Here is a 17,788-nt window from a genome sequence, read left to right on the forward strand (position 1 = left end):
CGCGTGAACAAGAAACTGTCGAGCTTCACAGATGTTGTCGTTGGGTTGTTTTGGGTTTGTTTTACTACCAAAGGAAGATTTTTGAACTGTAAATGCACTCAGCTGCAACAAAAACGCAAAACGAAGGCTGTGAGCTGCACTGTGCCTTTAATATAAGTCCGGGGAGTGTCATGTAACAGTGTGAGGGTCACCTTAGTCACAGGCTTATAACTCAAACAGTTTTCGTTCTTTTCTAAAACGGTTTTCACCACTGGATAGAGCATAAAACACTCTATGAAAATGTAAACATATGAAAACCATGCAAAGGTGACATGCGACTCATGTCGTGGTGGAGGGTCACAAATGGCAAGAATAATCGTGAACAAATGTCGAATTTGTGACAGTTTTGGTGCTGCTGCATGAACAATTTAGCCAACAACAACAACAACAACAACAACAACAACAACAACAACAACAACGGCATCAGCTGGTGCTTTTTAAGAAACTCGGACGTAAAACGCTTTATGTATGCAATAGTTGCTGAATTTTGATTAATTTGCATGAGGTGTTTTTTATCCGATGCGTGTGTCTCGTCGATTTTGGGGGTTCCCTTATTTAAGTGGCCGTCACGTGACTAAATTTTTTTTTCATTTCAGCAAAGGGAACCCAGACTATAAAGACGCTTGAAGATACATTTTCGAACAAAATATTTCAGACAAATATGTCAGGAAACCAATTCGGATCCTATAATTATTTAGGACTGAGTCTTTTATGCTTTGATTTATGAAATTAAATTTCATTTAACAGCGTTTTCATTTTTGAATTCTTATTTCATTTTGTGAAAAGATGTGGAGGGACTTTCCTTCGTTACAAGCCGATGTTCCTGTCAGAGCGGTTGAATTAATTCTTGTTTTTGTTTTTGTAGTTTCTGTTTCAAGTTTTGCACTTTGGTTTGAGACGAAAAATTCAATTTATAGCCCTAGGGATATATTCCAGAACCTTTCATAAGAACGGGTATCTGCCTTTCTGAATGAGGATTTACATGCATAAATACATACTGCCCTACATAAATTCTAACACGCTGGGGAAGATAATCACAAGCTAACTCTTGACAAGTGAATTATTATCATGACAAAAAAGGTATTTCCTCAATTCTACGTCGCTAGACAGAAACTTTTGGATACACCCTCCCCGTGTTGCAAACGATCGTGCACATTATACATCAGTTCTTTTTACATGACATAAGAATAACATTGTGTGTGTGTGTGGGGGGGGGTGCGAGCGTGTGTGTGTGAGTTTCTACTCAAATTCTAACGATAAGCTATTAACACACCAGTAGGCAAAAACATCAGCCCAGAATCACATTTGTACGCCGCGATGTTGTGGATTTTGCATTTCTCCCCCTTAGTGTTTAGTAGAGAGCAAGGAATGAATAAAAGGAAGCATATCCTTAGTTATTAACCATAATATAACATCCTTATCTTTTTCATGGGACAGACTTTTGATCGCCATTGTATGCGTGTTGTCTAATTCACAGTGTATTAACCAGATAGTCAATTATTTACGACACAATTGATAATAACGCGGTTTTCAAATTCAGGAACAGCTTGCACAATAACCCAAAAGGCAGCGTGTTGCAAAATTTGACAAACTACGAGAGATTAGAAATAATCTTGTGGAATCTGAGATAATGCGAACAATCCTTTGAAATATGACAACTTTGCACAACAGCCGGCATGTGGCGGAAGTAACCCAATTTGGCATATTTATGTTATGCAACGCGGATGCGGTTTGATACACAATTTTCTGATCTGCTTTATTTCATTCTCTCACTGTCCACCATGAGGATTATCTTTTACGGTTGACAGCGGGGTAATGAAAGAAAAGCTATCTCTATTGCAGTGGTTAGGTTTGAATGCATGCTATTCACCCCCCAAACCCTCCTTCTCTCTATCTCTCTGTTATTCTCTGTTTTGTGTCTGTTTGCGATTGTTTGTGTTTAGTTGTCACAATTTTGTGTCTTAGTTTTGGCAGCGACAGATTGCAAGACTAGGCATCAGCCTAAAATCTCCATCCTTGAGTAATAAAGATTGTTTATTTGTTCGTTCTCTGTCACCCCCTCCCCCTCCCTCGCCTGCCATCCCTTTCTCCCTCTCCCCCTCTCGTTTCTTTCTTCAGAGAAATATTATCTCTCATGCAATTTCAACTCTGCATGTACCCTGATTTATTTTGGAATGTGCATTTGTAACACACAAATCGCATGCATATACACTCGCGATCGCACGTACGCAAGCATGCACACACGCACGCACACTAGCATGCACGCCCACACATTGCTTCGGTTTGACGAGGCCTTTCTTGCGTACTTTGTAAGGGGAAGAACTGTCCAACAAAGCATTAACAAAGCATTAACATCTAGCCGTGGTCGGGGGTAGATTTCATATCCGGTATTTAACATTTTGTTTGACCGGTAGGTACCGGAAGCTACAAAATAAAGCGACAATTGACTTATAAAACTACTATGTTTTTGTTTGTGACCCTTTCTAACGTACATGAGTGATGCCTAATGATACTGGAAGATAGCGGTAGAGGTCTGACCAGAATGATAGAATGTAAAAGATTATAATGTTCACTTTCTCTTTGGCCTAACAGTAAGGAATTGTTACACAAAGCGGTCTCGACCAGTTTGCAACTGGTATTACATTATTCGAGCATGAACAATGTTTCGCGCTAGCACGATGATGTTACCAGCACGGCTGATGCCACTTGTCGTTGATTATTCATTATCAAGTCTGCTCCTTTTCGTCTGTAATCTAAATGGGGTACGGGTGTGCATGCTATTATACCAGCAACCGCAGGTTATTCACCCAACAACCACTCTGAATCCTCAATAGCATAGAGCAGTCGTAGTTTGTTGGGACTACTGTAGCGATTGAAAAGTTAATTTTTTTCGGCAAACTCATTTCGGCAATAGATCTCTCGACACATCGTCCGGTCGCACAGAACTCACTGTTTGTGGTAACAGGCCTACTCCGCCTCCCGTTAACCATCTGTTTCTGATCGCAGAGCTCCCCGAGTTTTTAAATACAGTACAACCATACTTCCATTTGAACGCTCACCGCTCGGCATCTTGAACACACGGCCAATAACTGGCCTTGACACCGAACGATTCAAGGGGGGCAATCTCAGTCATCTGAAAGAGGGAAATCCAAACGCAATCCGCCTTGTTCGATTTTATGGGCTTGGACGATAGAGAAAAATAAGAAAAGCAAAAGCTGGAGTCCAGTCTGGACGAAACTGCTATCAAGAACGCAGAATTGATTTTTTCTGAGTTTTTTTTAGCCGTAAGCGCCATGTTTATCGGAGCAGGAAACTCTTCCAGAGTGAGGCCCCTTTGTTGGTTTCACTGCGGCCGCCAGCAGTTATGAGAAATTCGAAATGAGAAATGGCGCTTACGGCTAAAAATAAAAACTCAGAAAAAATCAATTCTGCGTTCTTGATAGCAGTTTCGTCCAGACTGGACTCCAGCTTTTGCTTTTCTTATTTATTTCTCTATCGTCCAAGCCCATAAAATCGAACAAGGCGGATTGCGTTTGGATTTCCCTCTTTCAGATGACTGAGATTGCCCCCCTTGAATCGTTCGGTGTCAAGGCCAGTTATACTGGCCGTGTGTTCAAGATGACCGCTCGGGAACATCCTGGCCGCTTTCCGTTGTGAGTGAGAAATTGTTTAAAGAATTTATTTCGTGCTGACAGACCAGTGTGAATCGGCCGCCTCGTTGTGGCGCTAGACCTAACTTTTAAAATCTAAACAATAAATGACAGTTTGTGAGACAAACATGGTTAAAATACGAAAGAATTCTTTTATCATCAAGACAAAGTCAGTACAGCTGGAAGTTCTGAAAGATTGAAAGTAGGGAGCCCTGATGTATTGTCAAGCGAGGTGGCAGACTGAGTTTACTGTTGTGTATAAGATCGATGCAGCTCTTTTTATTTGATGACGGGAAAGCAGGCTACCACAAACCATACAACTTTGCCCTTTTTGAGATGCTAGTCGACTGAGATTTCTTACATGTAATAACGTTTGTTGCTGTGCTGGTGTACATCGAGTATTGCGCGCATACAAACGTACTTCCGCGACAGTGCAACTATACCCAACTGTATAAACCCAGTCCCCCTGCAGAGACACATTCCGCCATCCAGACCATTCAGACATGCATCACTGATGTTAAATCTTGGATGATCGATAACAAACTTAAGCTGAATGATGATAAGACTGAAGTCTTACTGTGCAAAAAGAAGAACACTACATTTCCCTCTCCCCAACCCGTTTCTGTTCAAGTAGGCGACACCGACATTCTTTTCTCCCCATCAGCTAGAAACCTTGGATTCACCCTTTCATCTGACATGACCCTTAACAAACATATATCTTTAGTCTGTAGAGCAGCTTATTTTGAGCTTCGTAAGATCAGCACCATTCGCCACACACTCTCCTCTCAAACAACTAACACTCTTGTCTGTGCCTTTGTTCTTTCTAAACTCGACTACTGCAACTCTCTTCTCTCTGGCTGTCCTCTGTATCTCCTGCATAAACTACAAAAAGTCCAAAACTCGGCAGCACGCCTCATTCTGAAAGCACGAAAACGAGATCACGCAACACCACTTCTTCACACACTGCACTGGTTACCTATTCAAGCCCGCATTGACTACAAACTGTCCACCCTCTGCTTTAACTTCTTTTCTGGCTCGTCTCCTGCTTACTTCTCTGAACTCCTCACCGTCTATTCTCCAGCAAGACAACTCCGTGCCTCTTCTGACTGTCGCATCCTCACCATTCCACACACCAAAACCAAAACATACGGACAACGCACTTTTACTTTCTGCGCACCCACACACTGGAATTCTCTCCCCTTTCACATCCGCCACTCTCAGTCACCCCAAGCATTCAAACGAGCACTTAAAACGCACCTCTTCAAGAAATACAACCCCTGATTTTGTTTTCTCAGTCCATCAGTAGGCTACATGTAGTGTATTTGTTGTTTTAGTGATAATGTGTATACACATTTAGGGCTGTTTTTCAGTATTAATAACATGTTCTGTTTGATTAAGGGTATTCAGCTGGTATTTCCTTGTTTTTACTACCTATTTTATTCATGTTTTTATTACTTAATTAGTGGAAGAATCTGTTGTAATGTATGTTTGATGGTGTATGCTTTTAATCAAGCGTTGCTGACTATGAATGTAGATGTAAATGCTTGTATAACTGTGTTTGAATTTTAAATGTGTCAAGCGCAAAGAGCATAATTGTAAAGTTATGATGTTGCGCTATATAAATGCTCATTTATTATTATTATTATTATTATATCACATGGGGTGTTGCAGGTAGCTCTGTTTCCTCCTTGGGGATGAAGCTACCAGGGGAAGGGATTGTGTTGGAGGTGCGGGTAGAGGGGTAGCCCTCCCGGTGCTCCCCCTTGGACCTCCCTAGTCTAGGACCCTGGGTCTTCGCGAGGTGGCCATTGTGGCGTAATCCCTCCGGACTAGCATAACGTTTCCCTATCCCAAGACCGACCGTGCGTGGTCTATGACCACATCCTCTACGAGGTGACCCTATCAACTAGGCAGCGCAAGCCCCTAGGCGAAACACGGCGGATCTAGAGGAGAGAACCTCGATAAAAAAATTTGAGCTGCCATGAAGACGGAGCATGTTGGCTGAGGACAGCGGGCAGACCTTCTGTGCCGACACCCATCTACAGGAGAAAACCAGGCATGCACGCATCAAACCCAACATGGCCATGGCCATTATATCACATCAAATGAGCTGCATCTTACCATAAATGCCCAAACAGACGAAGTTTCCGCAATCCGCTACAGTTTCTTTGAAGACGCCGCCACTCGGATTGTGCCACTATCAGTCATTTGTTGTATTTTAGATGCAGAGGTACACAATAACATGCTAGATATATAGAGTCGTCTTAAAACCGCAAACGACTCAAATGATCATGTATAAAAATTACACACGGGGCCCCGATGGCTCTGGGGTTGAATAAACCGCGAGAACCGGTGTGTGGTTTACGCGTGCGAAATAGCCATTCAAGTGATCTGTTGTTAAATGCTATTGCGAGTGTGTTTAATAAGGTAGGTATTGCTGTTTAAGTGAACAATAGCATCGTTCTATAAACCTCCTGTGAGGCGGAGTGGGGCTTTAAACAAAATTCGAGATGTACGTTTATTTCTTGCACTGAGTAACATTTGATCATATAATCTCAAATTGGATCCGATGTCAAATAGTGTTGTATGCGGAGAGAATCATTTTGACAGAAGTGGAAATCCTTACCACGCTTCTTTGGGCGCAGTTTAAACAAAAAGTGACAGCGGACAGGAAGTCCACGAAGTGCATCTATGTCAGCATTAATCATGTCTTTAACAAAAATGTTGAAAACTTAGATTTGAATGGAGAAGTTTGTGTGTGTGAGGTGAGGGTGGGGAGAAAATTGAGGTTTTTGGCGATGCGGGGGAGTGCGATGTGTGCGAGCGAGTGTGTGTGTGCGTGAGTGTGTGTGTGTGTGTGTGTGTGTGTGTGTGTGTGTTGCATGTGTATGAGTATGTGTGTGAATGTGTGTGCGCGCGTGCGACTGCGTGTATGTGTGAGGCGTACGATTTAAATGTCAAAAAATTCAAAAAGGACATTTCCTGCTCCTTAAAAAAAAGAAGAAAAAAGCGTTCTGGCTTGTAGAAGACAAATAAACCAAAACCAGGACCCAAAAAATTATACTTAAAGTTCCTCCGAAAGGTGACGTATTATCTCCTTTTTCTGGTCCATTTGAGTGTCAGTAAAACGTTTGGGTCATGTTTTTCAGGGCAAGAGTTGTATTGGTTAAGTGCGGGGAAGTAGGCGTTTACTCCAGGTTAGTCGGTGCAAGAGGGTAGGGAAATCATAAATACACAAGGTTCTTTTGTTAAGTGGTGGATACAAAAAAGTATATATCTTGAAAAAAACGGGCTAAAAAGAGAACGCAAAATCCAGTTGAAAAAACACTAAATGTCAGAGAACTTTGTGTGTTTGCGGAAGCAAACTTTTAGCTGCCTCTTCAAAAGGAAATCTTTGAATGTAAGCTTTCAAGGATCCAGTCCATTCTAAAAAGGAAAGAAAAAATAATAATAAAGAAAACACATCATGACATACATAAAACAGAAAACATTAGTGGAGGTTCGCAACAAGACAGAACTGTTTTTGATTTCTCAGGGAGCAATGCTTTTGCTTTCCGAAGTACAACACACACAAAATAATGCTTGATTTTCTGCGATAGTAGACAACGAAAAACAAAAGAGATTGTGGCAGAATGGCAGCAACACTCACGTCATGTGGTGAAACTAGATGGAAGTAAAGCGAAGCATCCAAAAGCCTTAAGGGCGAGCGAGCGCTGCTATACAAGGCTGAACGAATCCTGCACGAAAACGACAAAAAGCTCTCTTCTGCGCTGAAAGGAAGAAAAAGCACGTTCAAGGTGACCCTCTTGACCCTGAATCAAATACAGGTACTTTTTCATCCCCTGTCATCATTTCCGCAAGAAAGACCAGGACATCTATAAACACCACTCACCATCATTGCCATAATGGTAAAGCTTGAAACCGCATTCACGATCTGGTAAAAGCATCTCCATTTATCAGCGCAGATTTTTTGGGAAGTTTTTCCGAATCTGTGTGCTATTTTCCGCGTCTCTCGTTTAGCCTTGTTCGGGTAGTTGTTTTGACAAATATGAGAAATGAGACAAGTGTGAAGGGCATCTTGTATCTTCGCTTGCCATCAAACCCATTGGTTACCCATGTTTAGAAAAGAGCGCTGGCATCAAATACAAATCCATAACCATTATTGTGTTTTGCATCATTATTGTACGACTTCTTCGAGGCTGAGAGAGAGAGAGAGAGAGAGAGAGAGAGAGAGAGAGAGAGAGAGAGAGAGAGAGAGAGAGAGAGAGAGAGAGAGAGACAGACAGACAGACAGACAGACAGACAGACAGCCAGAGACGGACAGAGACAGACAGAGGCTGAGAGACAGAGACTGAGAGACAGAGACTGAGAGACAGAGACAGAGAGAGAGAGACCGAGAGAGAGAGAGACAGAGAGAGACAGAGAGAGAGAGACAGACAGACAGACAGCCAGACGGACAGACAGAAAGAGACGGACAGAGACAGACAGAGGCTGAGAGAGAGAGAGAGAGAGAGAGAGAGAGAGAGAGAGAGAGAGAGAGAGAGAGAGAGAGAGAGAGAGAGAGAGAGAGAGACAAACATATCATTGTTGAAACATTTGTCATTTCCCAGGGATAGCCAAATCGTCCGCCCGAACGCCATGGGCGAGTAAAACATCCGCCGGGCTAGTAGAAACCGCCTGGCAACTCGCCCGGCCGGCAAATGGACAGTCTGTTCCAATGCAACACTTTTGGTTGTAATATGGAGTTTCAAAGCCATTAACACTGCAGATGCAGCAACTGTGCTTTGTACCGGACCAGCAAAATTTCTGGTTGGCTAGTGACTTCCTTGACATTACTCGACCGGCTGGCGAGTTAAAAGTTTGAGATTTGGCCATCCCTGTTTCCTGGGGAGAGATACATCTGAAGCGATTTACCTTTTAAGTGTCGACGTTATTTGCATTGAGCAGTCGCCTCAAAATTTCAATTGCCAGTGACGTCAGAGATTTTATATTGGAAGAGACGGTAAAGAAAAGACGTGTTTGTTTAGTGTTTGTCTTGTGTCATTACAGGTACAGTCCTTCCCGTGAAAACACTTCCAATCACCATCACAGGTCTGGCCAGGTTTCATTTCACATGGGATAAAACAATCCGTCTACTTGTTCACATGGGATAAAACAACCCGTCTACTTGTTCACATGGGATAAAACAATCCATCTACTTGTTCACATGGGATAAAACATTCCATCTGCTTGTTCACATGGGATAAAACAATCCATCTACTTGTTCACATGGGATAAAACAATCCATCTACTTGTTCACATGGGATAAAACAATCCATCTGCTTGTTCACATGGGATAAAACAATCCATCTACTTGTTCACATGGGATAAAACAATCCATCTACTTGTTCACATGGGATAAAACAATCCATCTACTTGTTCACATGGGATAAAACATTCCCTCTACTTGTTCACATGGGATAAAACAATCCATCTACTTGTTCACATGGGATAAAACAATCCATCTACTTGTTCACATGGGATAAAACAATCCATCTGCTTGTTCACATGGGATAAAACAACCCATCTACTTGTTCACATGGGATAAAACAATCCATCTACTTGTTCACATGGGATAAAACAATCCGGCTACTTGTTCACATGGGATAAAACAATCCGTCTACTTGTTCACATGGGATAAAACAATCCATCTACTTGTTCACATGGGATAAAACAATCCATCTACTTCTTCACATGGGATAAAACAATCCATCTACTTGTTCACATGGGATAAAACAATGCATCTACTTGTTCACATGGGATAAAACATTCCCTCTACTTGTTCACATGACCGGCACGGTTGGCCTAGTGGTAAGGCGTCCGCCCCGTGATCGGGAGGTCGTGGGTTCGAACCCCGGCCGGGTCATACCTAAGACTTTAAAATTGGCAATCTAGTGGCTGCTCCGCCTGGCGTCTGGCATTATGGGGTTAGTGCTAGGACTGGTTGGTCCGGTGTCAGAATAATGTGACTGGGTGAGACATGAAGCCTGTGCTGCGACTTCTGTCTTGTGTGTGGCGCACGTTATATGTCAAAGCAGCACCGCCCTGATATGGCCCTTCGTGGTCGGCTGGGCGTTAAGCAAACAAACAAACAAACAAACAAACTTGTTCACATGGGATAAAACAATCCATATACTTGTTCACATGGGATAAAACAATTCGTCTACTTGTTCACATGGGATAAAACACCACATCTACTTGTTCACATGGGATAAAACAATCCATCTACTTGTTCACATGGGATAAAACAATCCATCTACTTGTTCACATGGGATAAAACAATCCATCTGCTTGTTCACATGGGATAAAAACAACCCATCTGCTTGTTCACATGGGATAAAACAATCCATCTACTTGTTCACATGGGATAAAACAATCCATCTACTTGTTCACATGGGATAAAACAATCCATCTACTTGTTCACATGGGATAAAACAATCCATCTACTTCTTCACATGGGATAAAACATTCCATCTACTTCTTCACATGGGATAAAACAATCCATCTACTTGTTCACATGGGATAAAACAATCCATCTGCTTGTTCACATGGGATAAAACAATCCATCTACTTGTTCACATGGGATAAAACAATCCATCTGCTTGTTCACATGGGATAAAACAACCCATCTGCTTGTTCACATGGGATAAAACAATCCATCTACTTGTTCACATGGGATAAAACAATCCATCTACTTCTTCACATGGGATAAAACAATCCATCTACTTGTTCACATGGGATAAAAAAATCCATCTACTTGTTCACATGGGATAAAACAATCCATCTGCTTGTTCACATGGGATAAAACAATCCATCTACTTGTTCACATGGAATAAAACATTCCATCTGCTTGTTCACATGGGATAAAACAATCCATCTACTTGTTCACATGGGATAAAACAATCCATCTGCTTGTTCACATGGGATAAAACAACCCATCTGCTTGTTCACATGGGATAAAACAACCAATCTGCTTGTTCACATGGGATAAAACAATCCATCTACTTGTTCACATGGGATAAAACAATCCATCTACTTGTTCACATGGGATAAAACAATCCATCTTCTTGTTCACATGGGATAAAACAACCCATCTGCTTGTTCACATGGGATAAAAACAACCCATCTGTTTGTTCACATGGGATAAAACAATCCATCTACTTGTTCACATGGGATAAAACAATCCATCTACTTATTCACATGGGATAAAACAATCCATCTACTTGTTCACATGGGATAAAACAATCCATCTACTTGTTCACATGGGATAAAACATTCCCTCTACTTGTTCACATGGGATAAAACAATCCATCTACTTGTTCACATGGGATAAAACAATTCGTCTACTTGTTCACATGGGATAAAACACCACATCTACTTGTTCACATGGGATAAAACAATCCATCTACTTGTTCACATGGGATAAAACAATTCGTCTACTTGTTCACATGGGATAAAACACCACATCTACTTGTTCACATGGGATAAAACAATACATCTACTTGTTCACATGGGATAAAACAATCCGTCTACTTGTTCACATGGGATAAAACAATCCATCTGCTTGTTCACATGGGATAAAACAACCCATCTACTTGTTCACATGGGATAAAACAATCCATCTACTTGTTCACATGGGATAAAACAATCCATCTACTTCTTCACATGGGATAAAACATTCCATCTACTTGTTCACATGGGATAAAACAATCCATCTGCTTGTTCACATGGGATAAAACAATCCATCTACTTCTTCACATGGGATAAAACATTCCATCTACTTCTTCACATGGGATAAAACAATCCATCTACTTGTTCACATGGGATAAAACAATCCATCTGCTTGTTCACATGGGATAAAACATTCCATCTACTTGTTCACATGGGATAAAACAATCCATCTACTTGTTCACATGGGATAAAACAATCCATCTACTTGTACACATGGGATAAAACAATCCATCTACTTGTACACATACTGAAAGTCAACAACCTGGCTGCTTGCGATGATGAGTTAGAATTTTTGGATGAATTAGTTTCTTACAAAATTAATTCATAAAAAAAATTCCCACTGTGCACAGAGAAGACCCAGGCTGTTCAGGATGATCTTATCCCACGTACGATTCAGGCCAAACCTAAAACGTTGAGCAGGGAAAGACTGTGACTTTAACTGGAGATTTGAGACAACTGCTGAGATGACTAGCCTGGAACCGATATAATGACCGTAATCGAATCACCAGCAAACGGTAGTCCTTGATTTTTTTCTTCTTATTTCACGGGCCTAAACTCTCATGTGCACTTGTACGACTGGATTGGTTTTTTACGTGTACGTAATGTCCGTTTTACTCCCCGTATTGGCTACCATACACCGTTTAGAGGGATGTGTGCTTGGTATTTTTGTGTTTCTACACTACCCGTCATAAAAAAGTAAACAGATACATTTTGCTGTAGATCTTTGTGATACGGCCAGTTATATTAAAACCAAGTATATTGCCAGAAAGGTAATTCATTTCCCTACCGTATGAAATAAAGAGTTTTATTTTTTATTTTTTATTAATTAGTGTTTATGCAGTGGACCGGAGACCTAGGACACCCCCCAAAAGTAAATTCGCAAAAGCAAACTTGCAGACACTGAAATACACAAACAAGGCCACAAAAAAAAAATAGGTGTGGTTACGGTAACATAGCCAAAGAAAATAGGGTAGGAAGGTAGGCAATCACTTTTTTTTTTTTAAACTTTTTTTTCTAATGTTACAAATTAAACCTACTTGACAGGGAAATAAGTGTGCGACTCGGGCGATTTCGCTTTCATTGCGTTTTCTGCACTCGTTTTTTTTTTTTTTTTTTTTTTGGGGGGGGGGGGATATGTAATAAAAAGTTATAGGGTCGGCCCCTAAAAATAGGGTAGGTCGGGTTACCGTAACCACACCTATTTTTTTTTTTGGCCCAATCAAAATCAGCGAGAGTGACCCCGTTTTGATCCCAAATGGATGCGACGTGTTATCCAATGGGCTATTGCTCCCGTCGCAGACATTAATTACGTAAGATGCCTTTCTAGTTTATTATTGAGATTGGTTTATTCCATGAACTATCTGTCAGTTTTGGTTGTCTTTTTTCTCAAAGAACGGAAACCCGATAATCGTCTTCATGTTGAAATGCCAAAATGTTTTCCTTTTTCTTAGCACGGACATTGACATCTTGCGTTTGGAGTCGAAACGGTGCTTCACACACATCCTCGATGTATGCTGCTCGTTGTCAACACCCCAGCTGCTGCAAAACAAGCGCATCGAGCATGCTAAATTCCATGGATCCAAAGACAGGCAATCAATATTCTCACGCATACATAGATACGTTATCGAAGAGACACGCTCCAACCGGTTCTAAGCAACCAATCGGTTGTCACGCACACAAGTAGACCTCAAACAGAAAGACACGCTCTGAGGGGTTCTTTGAAGGCAGGTAGTTTGTGTTCATGCATACATCACTTTACTTTTTCAAACAAACAAGATCTAACGCTTTCTTTGAAGGCAACCAATCGGTTCTCACGAATTCGTGTTATCAGACGGACAAGTTTGCCTTTGAGTGTGAGAGACGGGCGCTGGACATGCGTGAGAAATACATCTTCAGTGTGCGCACGCAGCTTTCGGAACCCGCACGACCCGCTGGGATAGATACTGTCGGTTGACCGCTCCAATCTGATTATGCGTGTCAGTCAAAGCATTCTCGTGACCTGAATGCGGCTAATCACGTACCTGACGTTATGAATATTAATTGTTGAAGTGTTTTCATACAACATCTACACGCGCACTCCCACGCACGCAGGTAGACACACACACTGTCACACACTGACACACACACACACGCACGCACGCACGGACGCACGCGCGCACACGCGCGCAGACACACACACACACGCACACACACGCGCACACACACACACACACACGCACGCACACACACACACACACACACACACACACACACACACACACACACACACAAGGAAGAGAAAAGGAGCTGCGTTTGATGAGATGCGGAAACACGGATACGACTTTGCGTAACCAAATGTTTTCTGCCAATGTTTTCACTTTCTTTCTGTCTCTTTTTGTCTTATTTGTTCATTCATTACCAGAGTAAACGAAACAAGCAAGCACGCACGCCAACACGCACGTACGCCCACACGCACGCATGCATGCACACATTAATTAAAAACAAACTTTGCGGCAAGAGAACCATGCTGTGAACTTTATTTTTTGCTTGAGAGCATCACGTGGTTCCTGTACACGTGTTTGAGACACACCCTCTGGCTAGTGACCGGCGTGTGATGTCACGTTTCACAAATGGGAAGAAAGTGACGTTACGTACGCACGCAGGGTATCGATATCAGACTCGCGCTTTCCCCAAGAGCAACGCATAATGTTTAGACCGATTTCTCTCCTCTCTTCTTGCTTGTTTACTTCGAGCACGTGTTGGCCGGAAGCGGAAGTCGAAATATATAACTATTTCAGGGGCCAGCAAAACAAGCACAGCTGGTTTGTACAAAGTTTTAAACCTTTACAGTTAAAAAAAACAATCGAATATTTTCGTCTGCTGACGAGTGTTTAGCACCCAACGCAAAATAATATTTTGTGAACATGCCCCATCTTTCCCCACGAAGACGCTAGCTGTCACCTATAAGGTGGAGGTTATCGGACAGAACGCTCGAACAGGTTCAGTGAAGGCAGCCTTTCATGATGAGAGACACGTGCAGCACGTTCAAGAGAATTACAAATCCAATGTGCACACGCAGCCTTCGGAACTTGCACGTGCCGCTGGGACAAGCGCTGCTACTGTCCTTTGTAAGACGTATGCGATGCGTTGAATATTTCGTGATGTACGAGCTCATTTGGCCTACAGATAGGTATGCGATGCGGTAAATGTGTCGTGACGAATAGGCTCTCCTGGTCTAGATACCGCCATGGCAGAAATTGAACGCTGCACAGAAACGTTCACGCTCCTTTCTGGATTTCTAAAACGCTTGGCTGGGTGCGCCGACATGCATTCCAAACACAGGAGCTTGTAACAAAGCGTCGGTCGATCCTACTCGTTTATCCTTACTGTGGTATTCATAGGTACTACAGTAAGGATACAGGAGTAGGACACTTATATCGGCCGGCGCTCTGATGCTTAATCATAGTGGAGATGATACTACAGAACGGATAACGGAGTAGGATACTTTGATTGATCAGGCGCTTTGATACAAGCTCCTGTAACTCAAAATAAATAAAAATTGGAAGGTCTCATTTGTGCGTTCTATGTGATTAGCTATAGTAAATGTGCTTTCGTTTGCGCGCGAGAAAGCGAGAAAGAGAGAGAGAGAGAGAGAGAGAGAGAGAGAGAGAGAGAGAGAGAGAGAGAGAGAGAGAGAGAGAGAGAGAGAGAGAGAGAGAGAGAGAGAGAGAGATAGTCGGCCTTCCGTTCAAGTACTTTTAACAAATACGTGACATGTTTCGGGTCCGCTCACTTATCACATCACCGTTATTCCTCTGATGTCCCTTTCAGCACTGCCTTTACCGACTTCATCGACTATGTCCTTGTATTGCGCAATGCCACATGTGGCTACGTTACGTTAACGTCTACTGCAAGTGGCTTAAACCTTCTATTCCTGACAGTCAAGGAGTGTTCCGAGTGTTAAAGGCACAGTGAGCCTCCCGTAAACCATCACACATACTGTCAGGCTTTTACACACAGTACAAACACCCTTTCATTTAAACACTCACAGCTTGAGAACATCCTAGGTGCCCTCCGTAAAGAGCGAGCAATTTTCAAAGAATTTATTTTTGCGTGGTTTATCTTACCCCTGAGCCATCGTGAACCCGTGTGATCCAGTTTCTTTTTTTTTCACAATGTAGTCGTCGTGTTTTAAATAATTGTTTCAAAGTAACTGAATTTCATTTTTTACCGCAGATGCTTTTATTCGTTAGTTCGCTTGGGCTTGAATATGTCTGGTACATTGAAATCCTGTCTGACTTATGGCCTTTCCTCATATGATTTGAATTGAGTGATCGACAAGAAGAAGAAGAAGATATGATTTGAATAAAAAATAAAAATAAAACAACAAGTAACATTAAAGAAAATCCCCCTCCTCCTTGGAAGAATTAAATTGGAAAGTTCATATTTGGACTTATCAAAAAGCGTGCATTGCCATGTATTATTGACCTGAAAGCGAACGGACGTCTGTCCGGTAATTGCGAAATATAATTCACTTAATAAAAGCTTGAATGGCAGAAGTTGTCAAAGAAGGAGAGAAAGAAGAATAAACAAACAAAACAAAGCAAGAAACACACAGACAAAAAAGAAAGAAAGACAGACAGACAGACAGACAGACTCGCTATCGGAAGACAGGAAGCCACACTAAGAATCTGTGGCGTGTGCAAGGGTAACATTAAGATCACTCCCCCGCTCTCACCCCTCAAACACGATTCAGCTTCAGTTACCACATCCTGGTCTAAAATAGACTCGAACTTTCTGGCAATTCTGGTGTCATATTCCAAGCCAAGGGTGAATTAGGTTTCCGGCTCACAAATGTGTGGCCCACGCCCATTGTTGTTGTCCCTGTTTGCAATTAGTTAACACGCCAGTGTTTGTATAAAGTTGGTGCTATCCGGTCGTACTTGTCTGTTTCCTTTGTTGTTTGTTACACTTAGTCAAGTTTTGACTAAATGTTTTAACATAGAGGGGGGAATCGAGACGAGGGTCGTGGTGTATGTGTGTGTGTGTGTGTGTGTGTGTGTGTGTGTGTGTGTGTGTGTGTGTGTGTGTGTGTGTGTGTGTCTGTCTGTCTGTCTGTCTGTCTGTCTGTCTGTGCGTGTGTGTGTGTAGAGCGATTCAGACTAAACTACTGGACCGATCTTTATGAAATTTGACATGAGAGTTCCCGGGAATGATATCCCCGGACATTTTTTTCATTTTTTCGATAAATATATTTGATGACGTCATATCCGGATTTTTGTAAAAGTTGAGGCGGCACTGTCACACCCTCATTTTTCAATCAAATTGATTGAAATTTTTGTAAAGCAATCTTCGACGAAGGCCGGACTTCGGTATTGCATTTCAGTTTGGTGGCTTAAAAATTAATTAATGACTTTGGTCATTAAAACTCTGAAAATTGTAATTACTTTTTTCAGGATAGAAAGCGAAACAAACTAAGACACTCACAAAAAGCAGCCATCATAATACTGCTCTGTTTTGCACATCAAGCCTGTTTTTGTTGCGTTTAAGTTAGTCTGTATTGGAAGTTTGTATCTGGGTTTCCTTCACGTGAACGAAAGCACACATGTTGGTAATAAAATTGATTTCTTGGTGGGAATGGAAAAAAAACACCCACCAACTAACCAACTAACCAACCAACCAACCAAACAAACTAACACACCAACAAAAAAACCAACACGCTAACAAACAAACAAACAAACGAACAAACATATAAATAAAAAAATAAAAAATAAAAAAACTAGCTGTCAGTGCAAACGGGTCAGCTGTACTGTCACACGACTGCGGATGTCGGAACGCGGTGGCGGGTGAGGGCAGCAATGCAATAGCACTGTAATAGGAATGTAATAGGAATGTAATAGCACTGTAATCGTGCGAAGAAGGGCAGTTGGCGACTCAAATCTTTTTGGCGAAACCCGATTTTGTCGGATCACTGCATTTCACTCGTTCAACTGCATTTGGCCCCTGAAACCTGCCCCTGGTATGGAATTTGGGTGTGCTACGCTTGCCCCTGGTATGGAATTTGGGTGTGCTACGCTAGCCCCTGGTATGGAATTTGGGTGTGCTACGCTTGCCCCTGGTATGGAATTTGGGTGTGTTACGCTTGCCCCTGGTATGGAATTTGGGTGTGTTACGCTAGCCCCTGGTATGGAATTTGGGTGTGCTACGCTTGCCCCTGGTATGGAATTTGGGTGTGCTACGCTTGCCCCTGGTATGGAATTTGGGTGTGCTACGCTAGCCCCTGGTATGGAATTTGGGTGTGCTACGCTTGCCCCTGGTATGGAATTTGGGTGTGCTACGCTAGCCCCTGG

This window comes from Littorina saxatilis, linkage group LG13, assembly GCF_037325665.1.
Source record: "Littorina saxatilis isolate snail1 linkage group LG13, US_GU_Lsax_2.0, whole genome shotgun sequence".
NCBI lineage: Eukaryota > Metazoa > Mollusca > Gastropoda > Littorinimorpha > Littorinidae > Littorina > Littorina saxatilis.